Genomic DNA, 12,479 nt, shown 5'->3' with positions numbered 1-12,479 from the left:
ACTCCCAGCTAATAAATGTGGCACAATGGACTTTTTTTTTAAAGGCTCAGGCTTATTAGATATTCATGATAATGATGAAAAGGCTTAGCTCTTATATAAGGCTTTGGATTTTTTTACACAAGGAAGTTAATTTCCAATTATGGCATATATATATATATATACACACACACACCCCTAGATTATACAGTTTGAACCTAAAAAGACAAGTTTTGAGGATTGGGGTTTTGTTTCTAACATTAAGGTCCTAGATATCTAACGCAGAGTAACTACAATCATGAAAGTTTCCACTTAATTTTGAGTAACAGCTTTTAGTTAATAAGTAAATGGTTGTCCAGAGTAAGCCCAGTCAAAAAAACAAACCCAAACAACTAGTTTATTTTAAAAAATAACACAGAATATTTATCTTACAATTGCTCTAGCTTAAGCATCAGTAAATATAATTCTGCTACCACAGAAAATTATTCATCAGTACATTTTTAAGAACAATGCCATATTGTTGACCACAAAAAGGCAAAGGGCTGAATGTTTTCCCACATCACACAATTTTAATACAAAGTGCTGCCAGCAGGCAACGCCACCAGATACAGCATAAGACCATTAAGCACAATAAAACAAATTATTTAAGTCACAGGCCCCTTGAAAACTTAATGGATCTGCTGTATAAACATCTTTATAGCAGAACTAACAGCGTAAAACCTATGGTAATTACTTCCAGGTACTATCACCTATCATATAGTAGGTAGCTTAAAACATTATACTGAAATAGACACTGTTTTTATACCAGACATAGACATTGATTAAAAAAGGTTACACATCCGTATTTATCATGCAGAATACAACTCGTTTATTTTACAAGAACTGTATAGCTTATGTAAAATGTAATTACTATTATCTTCTCTTCCCTTTTGCTTCCATAGCCTCTGCTTTCATCATTTGGGGTTTTTTGTTTGTTTGTTTATAAAATTAATCATAGCTAGCAGGGTGGAAATCACTCTGAGCCTCATGAATGACATCTAAGAGATGGGAAAGGATTAGTTCTCAGTTGCTGCCAGTTATAGCACCAGGTGGCTTTTTCTGCAGTGAAGGTGTTACCAATAATCCCATTACATTGGTACTAAATCTTGCAGACATCAAAATTATCACCAAGGTTCCTTTTCATCCCATCCTTTCCAAATGACTGGAAGTCGCTTCACCTGAAAGAAGTCAAATCCACATGCAGCTGCTGTTTTAGCAGCCAGCAGACTCCCTGAGAATGCCAATCGTGATCCAATTTTGCTGTGCTGGTGGCCCCCTATTCCCTGTCCAATAATACATCTGTTAAAAAATCCTACATCTACAAATCAAGTTTAATCCTACCAGGGACCTCATGTTGGTCTTGTCTTCCAAAAAGGCAGCAGGTTTTGCTGTCTATCTCTGCTAGCGTCTGGGGAATACTCTTTAAATCCCAGCCCTACTTAGAAGAATAAGCTAAGGATCACAAAACATGACCTCAAAAACCCTGATATGACTATATTCTGACCCAGAGGCATTCATTCTAGGTGAAGATTAGAACTTTGCATAATAAGATTACACAGCAAGTGAATGATATCAAGGGACTATCCATATGCAGCCGCCTGGTTTTCTATAGACAGCCTATGCTCTGCAATATGCAGTGCAGACGAAACAGAGCTCAGTCTTTCTAGCTGAAATAAAATAGATTCACATAAATTAGTTGGCCATTTCCAGATTCCTAAATCCCCTATTACAACTTTTATTGACAGCTCCTGTGAGGATAGCACAAATGGTATTCTCTTTGTATTCTTTGCTTCTGTACCAATCACACACAGAGGGAAATGTACATAGGTTGTCTAGAAATTAACATCTTGTTTTCTGTAATCCTGGATTACAATTAACTGTGTACATAATAAAATCAGGAAATCAATGAGCATATTTATCATTCCCAAGTAACCAATGACATTGTGTAACAGTTCACAGTTCAACACATGGTGCCAAAATTTTAATTTCAAGAAAATCAAAGTTGCAGCCAATGAAAGTGTGGCTAAACAACTTACTTGTCTTGATATTAAATGGATTTTCACTACAATAAAAAACTTCCAGTCACATTTGCTTTATATAACACTTTCTAATTCTGAATTTTTACTGAATATTTAGTAATTGTTTAGCAATTTTTCCTTAGCTAACAAACTCCTAACATTTTCCACTTCTAACCAGACACCATTCTTCAAACAAGGCACCATCTCATTCCAAAGAGATACTCCAAGTTTGTTACTTTAAAAAAAAAGGCCAAAAAACTCAAAACAAAGAAAAACTAGGCCATTAGAAGACTAGGCCATTAAAATAACTACATTTGAGCTGGTTTTGATGTTAAAATATTCTCCTAAAACTTCTGCATGAAGTTAATGTTACATAGCAAAGGTTACATACCATGCTTCCTGGTAAAGATTCTTCCCATATCAGATAGATAACATAAAATGTTTTAGATACTCTAATGATAATCTGAGGATTCCAAAAATTTAAAGCAGAACAAGGAACAATTTTCAAAAGGTCTGTCCACACAGGGGGTCAGGCAGAGCTCAATTTGTATTTCTGTTGGTTTTCTCTAGCAGAAACACTGGATTCAATCTGGCAAATCAGAAAAAGCTTGGAGATACTCTAAAAGAGAAGACTAATTTTTCACATTATCTCTACTAGGCACTGGCAGTTTGTCTCCAACAGGAACTCCTTCATCTACTGATCTTAAGCTGACAAGGAGCTCAATACTGTAAACATAAACTCACATAATGCAATCCTGTGGTGTTAAACAAGAGACTACCTACATCAGAACAAGCAGGTTTTCAAAATAGATTTCAAGTAGTTATCACTGGTTCTATTTACCTTTGGGAAGCAACTCCTAACAATCTCACAACCATGTATAAAATGCTGTATATTAACAGCCAGATGCATTCCAGGGCTTCTATCATCCTCTGCAGCTCTACATACACACTCATCTTTGCTGAACAGCAAAATCCGAATAGCTGAGCAGAGCCGTGGTTGTACACAGCAAGTCTGGGCCTCTGAAGGATGCTGAAAGTCACTTAATGGTTTCCTGTAACAATGTCAAAGTTAGGACAAATGCAAAAGGTCTGACAGACAGCACAGTCACTTTCCTGGTAACTGAGAAAATATGTCTATGTGATGAGGGTCAACTGACGATATTCTGAGCTATATACACTTATCTTGCATTTCAAAAAATTCACTTTAACAGACAAACATTTAAAATTAATTTTAATTAATGAAGACAAAGAGTTACAAGTCCTATTTTCACATGAGGCACTATCTACAACCCTATAAAAGCTGAAGTTGTCCATGGCTCACATGCTTTCTGCACTTTCCAGTGCTGAGGCACCTTCTAGAAATAAGCAGGTAATTTTGGAAATAACACTCAAAGAAGTGAATAGAAGAGGGGTAAATAATTCCCCTATGCACTGACAAGTAAAAAGGCTGTTTACTTAAAACATTTGTCATTACAGGGATGATTGATTGCTGGTAAAATAAAAGAAATCCACAAACAGAAAACCAAAACTCTCCACATCAAACCAACCTATTTAGGTACACTATCCTTAAGGCTGTTTAGAAAGAAACACAAATGTCTTAATCTTACCCCAAGTGTCAGTCTCAGATTAGAATGCCATCATTGAAGAGTACCCCATAGCAGTTTATGAACACAGAAATCACAGTGTAAGATCTTAAACACAGTTAACCAAACCTATTACTAAACATTTGAAAAACACAAAGGCAAAACACAGACCAATTTTAGCACTGCAGAAAATACAACAGTAACAACAACTCTTTTTGTGTGTTCAATACTTCCAGGTTACAAGCATCACCTTCTAATGAAATATCAGATTCATACTCTACTTTAAAAAATGTTAAAACCAAGAGAAAGTGAATACACAGACAAAAGTGAGCTCAGCATTTACATTTTCAAGTTACCTGAACAGAAGGAAAAACAAGTGCTTCTCATTGTTGTAACTCTAGAAAAATTGACGGCTTTCCAAAAATGTCTTTTAGTTACTAAGTTCTAAATACAAATGTACATGGAGTCAGCTACTTACTTTTTCATAGCACAAACATATGTGAATTGATGCAGTAAAAATAAAACTGTAATTAGTACTTTTTTCTCATTGCTCAATAAAATTGTTTTAGTTATTTCTGAGCTGGTTTATATATAAAACACAAGTTCTGAAAGTTCTCCTCCCCTTACAGATACAAGTATTAAAAAAAAAGTTCCAAACATCAATAGATGAGTGCAATGATATTCAGTCTAAGTTAATCCCCAGACATCCAAATCCATGAATAAAAATTCATCAGTTTTAAACACACTGAGCCTATTAAGCAAGAACAAAAGCATATGCACAAAAGAGCTTTTAATATATTTCAAAGCCCACAAGAGCCATGGTCTCATTAAAATTATAAATTACACAAACATGGAATAAAGATTCAAACTGCAGTGCAGCTAAGCAGATTACAGAAAACCCCGCGTTCCATATGATAACACTCCATGGCCCTCCCAGATGGGGGCTTGGAACAAAAAGGCCATCACTGCAGCTAGGGAAAACCTCCTTGTGATCTCTGGTTTCTGTTCAGCAGATGACAGCCAAATAATGTGTTGATTATTCTGTTTGCGCTGCTAAGCTTGTAAGATGGAATAAAAGCGATATGATCTATTGTGAACTCAATGCTAATGTGTTGTTCCACTCATTAATAATATACTGAATTTATTCTGAAACTACCTTTTTATCTGAGTTCCAGGTTTTAAATGCATGAACTACAGTAAAAAGCCAGCATAAACTATTATTTAATTTCATGGCTTAAAGTAAAAGGTATAGCTGACAATAATAAGTGAGAAAACTGACTACTTAGTGAATCCAATAAGCAGAAATGCCTTTCTCAAATTCAGCAAATCACTGTATGCTGAGGTGCAGAGTACCTGCATGACACTGAGCACACTCCAGCCCTGAAATGCATTATCATTGATACCAAACAAATTACAAAAAAAGGGCCTATATAGCTTAATTTACTACACATAACCACTCCAAACCTAAATTAAATGAGGACACAAGTACCTGTAAATAGAAAATAGTACAGAAACAATAATTCTATCATTTCACTAATACTACATCTCCTAACTTAACTATTTACGTTTTTAATAGGGATCAGATTTTACTTCATCTAAGTTTACTAAATTGGCTCTTTCCAAATACACACAATTTGCCCCTTTCTTCCATAATATACTGCCTTTTGAAAGGGATAAACAGTGACTGGTCATACAGCTCCCTTTCACAGACTGATGATCTTCCCACAATTTCATGTCTTTCAATTTCAGGTCTTTTATGCCAGAAATGTTAAAAAGTCTATTTAAAAAAAAATCACTGCGGCTTGGAAGTAGCATGAAAATATCAAAACCAAACACTGTTTCACACTTTTTGGACCAATGGAAGCACGTTGATACACAGACATAGTAGAAACATGCAACTCCAAGAGTGCAATAGTTTTCTGATAAACATAAAAATTTATTTAAAAGCAGCTCAGTTACATTTCTTCCTTTGCTAGGGACACAGCTCTTAATTCACAGAAATAACAAAAAAAAAGGAAATTGAAGAGATACTGGAATCAAGCATATGTAAGTGTTGAAAGACAAACTTCAGACAAATTACTTTCCTAGAATAAGACCCCAACTGCAATGAAATAATACATATACATTTTATACAAAACCAGGATAACACCTTGAAATAATTAGCAAGGCTCACAGTCACACTAGCAACTACAACCTTACTGTTTTGTAAATGGGGCAGGCTCCTTGTAAGTTATTCCGCAGTAACCAGTTAGTCTTGTTATTTCTGTGACTTTGATATTTCGGTTTCCTCAATCTATTTCAGTTTCTACAACTTTAAATATTAATTTTCTTTTATTCATCTTACACATGTAATCTCATACAAGATGCAAAACAGTACCTGGGGGAAAAAATATTGTAGCAACTCAAGTATCTTCTTCTGATACTTTTATATGTCTATTACCAAGTATTTCTCACATTCTTATGGAATTCGTATCGTGAAAGGGTTTCAACAATAAAAAAAATAAATAAATCTTTTTCCAGCTACTGTCACAGCACCAATATCTAACTTAACACAAATTCAATGCATTACCGGGTAGATAACTTGACTTGAGTAGGTAGTAACTTGAGAATCACAAAGGTGATTCTCAGACACTGAAGCACAAGGGAGCTAACTTGCTTGGGTAGCCCTACTCCTCAATACATGCCCCTGAAAAGGATTTCAGCAAACACAGCAGTTTTGGTATGGAATTGGTAGGCTCAGTGCAGGAGATGCAAGAAGCTGAATCCATTGAGAAGAATAACAAAAGTTTGCTAAAATACAGCCTGGCTACAAAAAAGCCAGAAACACAGTCAGTGTTTTCTCCTTTAATCACAATACTATGCCAAGTTTGGAACATTATACATTTTCTTAACTAGCCATTAGTGGATCTGGTTTATTATTTTTGGAGTGAGGTTTTTTACTATAATGCTTGCTTGTGTTTTATCTAACTGTATAAATCACATAGTCTAAATTTTAATTCTTCACTACTTAGAGACCCAAATGCTCTTTTTCATCTAACTCTCAAGACATAATTAGTTTACCATTCTAAACAACTTCTTACAACAATCATACATTTTGAAAAGCAAGCAAGACTTCTGTCTCTGTGCTGAGAAAATGTATAGTTACACAACTCTACAAAATTATTTATAGCAGCACATCTGGCTTCATCCCCCACTCCATGGATGGTCAGGATGCTGTGAAACTAGATGAAAGTCCATCAAATACATGTGAATGTTCCTATGACTCTGTAGTATCTTGCTCCTGTTGAAACCTGAGCGCTGTACACTTAGCAAAGCCAGTGACTAACATCATTAATTGGGAAAACAGAACTTGCATCATCGTGAGCTGGGTCAGTAACTGCATCACTATTCACAGTGCTATGTAAGCCACTACATTTAGCTCCATGTAACACACCTATATACATTTCAGTTCAGCCACTGCTCTCCTGCATGTCATCAGACTAAAGTTTGAATAGCTCGTAACACTAAGACCAAAGGGCAATAAAGGGAGAAAAACTGCTTCTTGGAGGATACTACACTGTCCGAAGTTACTTCCCTGCTGGCAGGGGCTGAATATTCCAGCTAGCATTAAACTACCTGTCCGGAATATCTATGGAAGCCACAATGATCAGCATGCATCGTTGGCCAGTACACTGGAAAACTGAGGTTAAAAGATTGTGGATCTCACCAAGAAGTTACATCCTTGCATATAAGCGCGTTAGCAAAGATTCCCATCTTTGGGAATCTTGCAATCAAAGGTCTTGGGATTTATTTTCACCTGTCAGTTCATCATTCTACCCCAGAGCAGGAGCTTTCTGAATCTCACCCAGCACACCTGTTGTACTTCAATGGATATGAGAGCCTGTTGTTGAAACCTAAGCTTAAAAACAATGCCAGCAATACAGATTCTATACTTCAGTAGTCTGAAGTCACCTATAAGCATGACAACAATTAACAATAACGTTTCCTTTATTTAAGAGGGGAGGTCAGACAGGTGGGGCTGTGTACACATAAGACTTCTGACTTCTGACTCAGATTTTGTTTCCTTGTAATTTCAAAAGCTCCTGCAGAAGTTTCTTGATGGCACATTACTGTTATGTTTTGGCCAACATTAGAAGAGAGGGACAATTCTCCATTACGAAAACTTAAAAATATTTCAGCAATAGGAGACAAACTACAATTTCAAAAGAATTCTGAAGGTGATTGGTTAAATCTTCTCTGGCCATGGGCAGGCCTCAAGTGCTTTGCAAATGCATTTCACAGGTTTCAGGTCTCACAATATTTCAGAGATGATAAGACACCTTCTATAGTGCTTCTCTAAGTACCTTCTATAGAATCCCACAATGTAGGTGAGGAGCAAGCACTGCCTATATTCTAGCACCTGCTGATAATATAGATTTGTAACAGAAATAATATGGTTATTTGGAATAATGCCTTTGAAGACTAAAAGGCCTCACAACTTAGCAGAAAGCGATATTTTTCTAAAATCCAAAGTGTACCAATTCCAAACCTTTGTAATACCAGCATATTAGGAAAAAATGCTATAGAAACTATAAATTAATCTAAATAATACATATGTTTTTACAGATATTCAGTGAATCTTAGGCTCTAAAAGCACATACAGTATGTTACTTTGTACTTCTGCATTAACTTCACTTATATAAATAAAATTTTAAAAGTCACAGCTATTAACTTTTCCATTAATCTTAATTACCCACATTATTTACCTAGCTTTAGAAATGCCTGTTTAATGAAATATATGCAAACAGATACAACTGGAAGACAAAAACAAAGACTCAAGATATCAAAGCATTTAAATTACATTTTCCCAGCTGAAAAAACAAAGTTTACTCTCCACCTCTTCCACTGCCACGCTGAAGTGATAAACTCTTTTGTTCTTTCAGGGCAGCCATTTGATTCAATATTAAGCAGAATTCTGGATGTTAAGCATCTGAAAAGGCTACATTCAATCTGCCTTAATTTCTAGTTTTTAATCCTGAAGTAAGCTTGAAAAAGGAACCCAGTATGGAAAACATTACAGAGTATCAAAAGCCACAATACAAATAATACTCCTTTTCTAGTTGGTGGTTTTGTGATTGGTTGGTCCCCCCCCACCCCCCAGCCCCCTTTGCTTTTAGTCCTATCTTGCGAGTATTTTTAAATTAATGCACTTCTTTTTACAAACCTTTAATGATAAACAGAAGGAAAACACTCCATGAAATATGTCACTAATCTGTATGATACAAGACAGTACATTCAATTTACAACTACTTTTCGATATTACTGCTCTGCAAGTTGCAATACGTTTTTCTAATCTAAAATTACAGAAATATTAAATAACCTTTTTTATAATTTATTGTCTTCAACACATACCACTAACTCATGTCTCCTAATATCTACTTAGACTGTTTTAAAAGAGCTGTTTAAATTTGACACAATTAAATTTTTATTGCTGCTGTTCAACATATCCACAGGGATGCATTTAGGTTAATATCCAACAGATTTCTGAAGGAAAAAAAAAGTATCATACCATGTCTTTTATAATATCATAGAACTGGTATGTCTTAAACCCTCCCTCTAATCCTTGCTTTGTCCATGACTGATTAGATAAGTAGTCTTAAAGCTATCTCATACTAAAAAAAAAAACAAAAAACCAACGAAACAAACCCCACACTGAAAACACAACCAACAAAACCAAATCAGGTCTTTTGGTATCAGAACTTCCAGGATTAAACATTCTTTCCATTTGTTGGCTCATGGCCTGAAGATCCTGCACTTTCAAAGTGATCCCTTTCTAGCTAGTTCAAAGATCAGGAAAATGAAGCCATCTTCTTTGTGGCCATAATCCATGACCCATGCTGTTAGATACTTAAGAACATCTCAAAAGCAAACCACCTTGTTTCAGCTCCCTGTGGGAGCTCAGCAGGGCACTAGGTCACATGACTGCAAGCCCCACCTAGTCAGGTGACTCTACAGCTAATCTGACTTGGTGACTATAAAACTTCAATCAGTACAGTCTAATACCATCACATTCCAGAACTGATGAGAGCAGCAGCTTCGTGAGGTAACAGCAAGTGCTAACATGATTAGAAATTAGAACTGCCCTTCAGATGCAGTTTTCTAGCTCTCTATCCCACACATAAACCCAACAGCAATGTATCACTGAAAAATGATCAGGCAGGCATGCAGTTTTGAAACAAAATGCACTGAAATGTTTTATTCCAAAACAGACAGCATTTTGCTCATTGCCACAGAAGGACAAAAGCACACACTGAATGTAAGAAGGCACAATTAAAACCTAGGAAAATCACTGACTTGAACTCAAGGAAAATAAAACATGCACAATAAAATAACATTGTCTGCTCACACAACAGAGCTTCAGCTTGCATTAACTGAAAGTCCTAAAAATTTACATCTGCAACCCATGTTGCAAAGAGAGTTAATGAGAGCCCTGGCAGGTGTTTCCACTTACCAAGCACAAAATACCTAAAAAGCACACTTTAAAAAGCACTGCTATTTTGGGGACACTAGGATTTTTACCAAATCTGCTTGCTACAGTGAAATGACAAACATACTTGCAGATCAAATTCCGAGCATACCTTTTCCCAAATGTTTTGATTGCTGTCTCATTCACCCATTGTATTCCCTCCATTTTTTTCCTTAGGGAATTCTCACCCAAAAATCCTCTTAATCCATCTTAGAATCTGCATTTGGCATAGACAAGTAGTGAGAATTGGATCAGGTCTACATGATAATACACAAGCTGCAAGAAAGGAAAGTTGATGATTCTACAGTTTAAAACATCCCAATCTAGACAAAGGCTTAAACTTCTTCTCCCCCTTACAAGTTGAGTTTGACCACAGTTGCTACAGCTCAGCTGATAAGTAAGCTACTAAGACATTTCCTGATCACCTGCAATCATCTCCATTCTTTAGTTTCTCTACATTTCAATTCCACCCCTACAGCAGAAATCATACGACTTATCTACCTACTAATGTAATGTCTTATATATGATGATGGGGCTTTTATATGCTAATACCTAGAATTACAAATTCCTGCAGTCTTGCTTTCTATAAGACAGCCCCTAGTGGGATCTTCTACAATGGCTGGAAATTCATCTTTTGGGGAACATAAGCAAACCTTTAGTATCATTCAAAGAGAGTGAAAAGGTTATTATTCCTAAAGACTAAACAGAGCTGATTTTAAAATAAAGAAGTTTCTATAAAACTAATTTCTTCTCTATTTATCTGAAAGGAATTGCAGGTGAAATTACAGAATCACAGGATAAGGTTGAAAAGGACCTTCAGATCATCTAGTTCCAACTCCCTTGCCATGGGCAGGGACACCTCTCATGAAACCATGTCACCCAAGGCTCTGTCCAACCTGATGCTGAAAACCGCCAGGGATGGAGCATTCACAAGTCCCTTGGGCAACCTATTCCAGTGCCTCACCACCCTTAAAGAACTTCCTCCTTACGTCCAATCTAAACTTCCCCTGTTTAAGTTTTAACCTGTTACCCCTTGTCCTATTACTATGGTCCCTAATGAAGAGTCCCTCCCAGGCATCCTTATAGGCCCCCTTCAGATACTGGAAGGCTGCTATGAGATCCACACAGTCTTCTCTTCTCCAGGCTGAGCAGCCCCAACTTTCTGAGCCTGTCTTCATACAGGAGGTGCTCGGGTCCCCTGATCATCCTCATGGCCCTCCTCTGGGCTTGTTCCAACAGTTCCATGTCTTTTCTACGTTGAGGACACCAGAACTGCACACAATACTCCAAGTGAGCTCTCACAAGAGCAGAGTAGAGGGGCAGGATCACCTCCTTCAACCTGCTGGTCACGCTCCTTTTGATGCAGCCCAGGATACGGTTTTCTGGGCTCTAAGAGCACACTGCCAGCTCATGTTAAGTTTCTCATTGATCAACACCCCCAGGTCCTCCTCTACAGGGCTGCTCTGAATCTCTTCTCTGCCCAACCCATAGCTGTGCCTGGGATTGCTTTGACCCAGATGAAGGACCCTGCGCTTAGCATGCTTAAACTTCATAAGGTTGGCATCAGCCCACCTCACAAATCTGTCAAGGTCCCTCTGGATGGCATTCATTCCCTCCAGCATATCAACCAAACCACACAGCTTGGTGTCATCGCCAAACTTGATGTGGGCACACTCAATCCCACTGTCCATGTCACCGACAAAGATGTTGAACAAGACCAGTCCCAGCACCAATCCCTAAGGGAAAGCACTTGTTGCTGGTCTCCAGCTGGACATTGAGCCACTGATCACAACTCTTTGCATGTGGCCATCCAGCCAGTTCTTCATCCACTAAGTGGTCCACCTATCAAAGTGATGTCTCTCCAATTTAGCGACAAGGATGTCACGTGGGACAGTGTCAAATGATTTGCACAAGTCCAGGTAGATGACATCAACTGTTCTACTCCCGTCTATCAGTTCTGTAGCCACATCACAGAAGGCCACCAAATTGGCCATGCACGATTTCCCCTTAGTGAAGCCATGCCGGCTGTCACCGAGCACCTCATTGTTTTTCATGTGCCTTAGCATGCCTTCCAGAAGAATCTGCTCCAAGATTTTGCCAGGCACAGAGGTGAGACTGACTGGTCTGTAGTTCCCCGGGTCATCTGTTATCCCCTTCTTGAAAATGGGGTTGTATTTCCCTTTTTCCAGTCAGCGAGAACTTCACCTGACTGCCATGATTTTTCAAATACGATGGACAGTGGCTTAGCAACTTCAGTTGCCAGTGCCTTCAGGACCCGCAGACGGATTTTACCAGGTCCCACGGACTTGTGTACATTCAGGTTCTTAAGATGGTCTCGAACCAGATCCTCTCCTACAG

The 12,479-nt window shown here is 37.6% G+C and overlaps 1 protein-coding gene across 2 annotated transcripts in view; it reads right to left on the bottom strand.

Moving 5' to 3' along the window:
* Nucleotides 1-10,365, bottom strand: part of IMMP1L (inner mitochondrial membrane peptidase subunit 1) — a 31,114-nt gene extending 20,749 nt beyond the window's left edge. Inside the window, exon 1 of one of the 2 annotated variants that reach the window (XM_062620338.1) lies at nucleotides 10,234-10,365. The gene's annotated coding sequence lies outside the window, so the exon portion shown is untranslated. The remainder of the gene's footprint in view (nucleotides 1-10,233) is intronic. The other variant, XM_062620337.1, reaches the window with a different exon arrangement.
* Between the last annotated feature and the right edge of the window lie 2,114 nt (nucleotides 10,366-12,479).

Source organism: Pezoporus occidentalis, unplaced genomic scaffold (assembly GCF_034315485.1).
Source record: "Pezoporus occidentalis ecotype Australia unplaced genomic scaffold, CSIRO_AGI_Poc_V1 ctg22, whole genome shotgun sequence".
NCBI classification, from domain to species: Eukaryota; Metazoa; Chordata; class Aves; order Psittaciformes; family Psittacidae; genus Pezoporus; species Pezoporus occidentalis.
The sequence above is the reverse complement of the archived record's forward strand: the minus strand, read 5'-3'. Positions and strand labels throughout refer to the sequence as shown.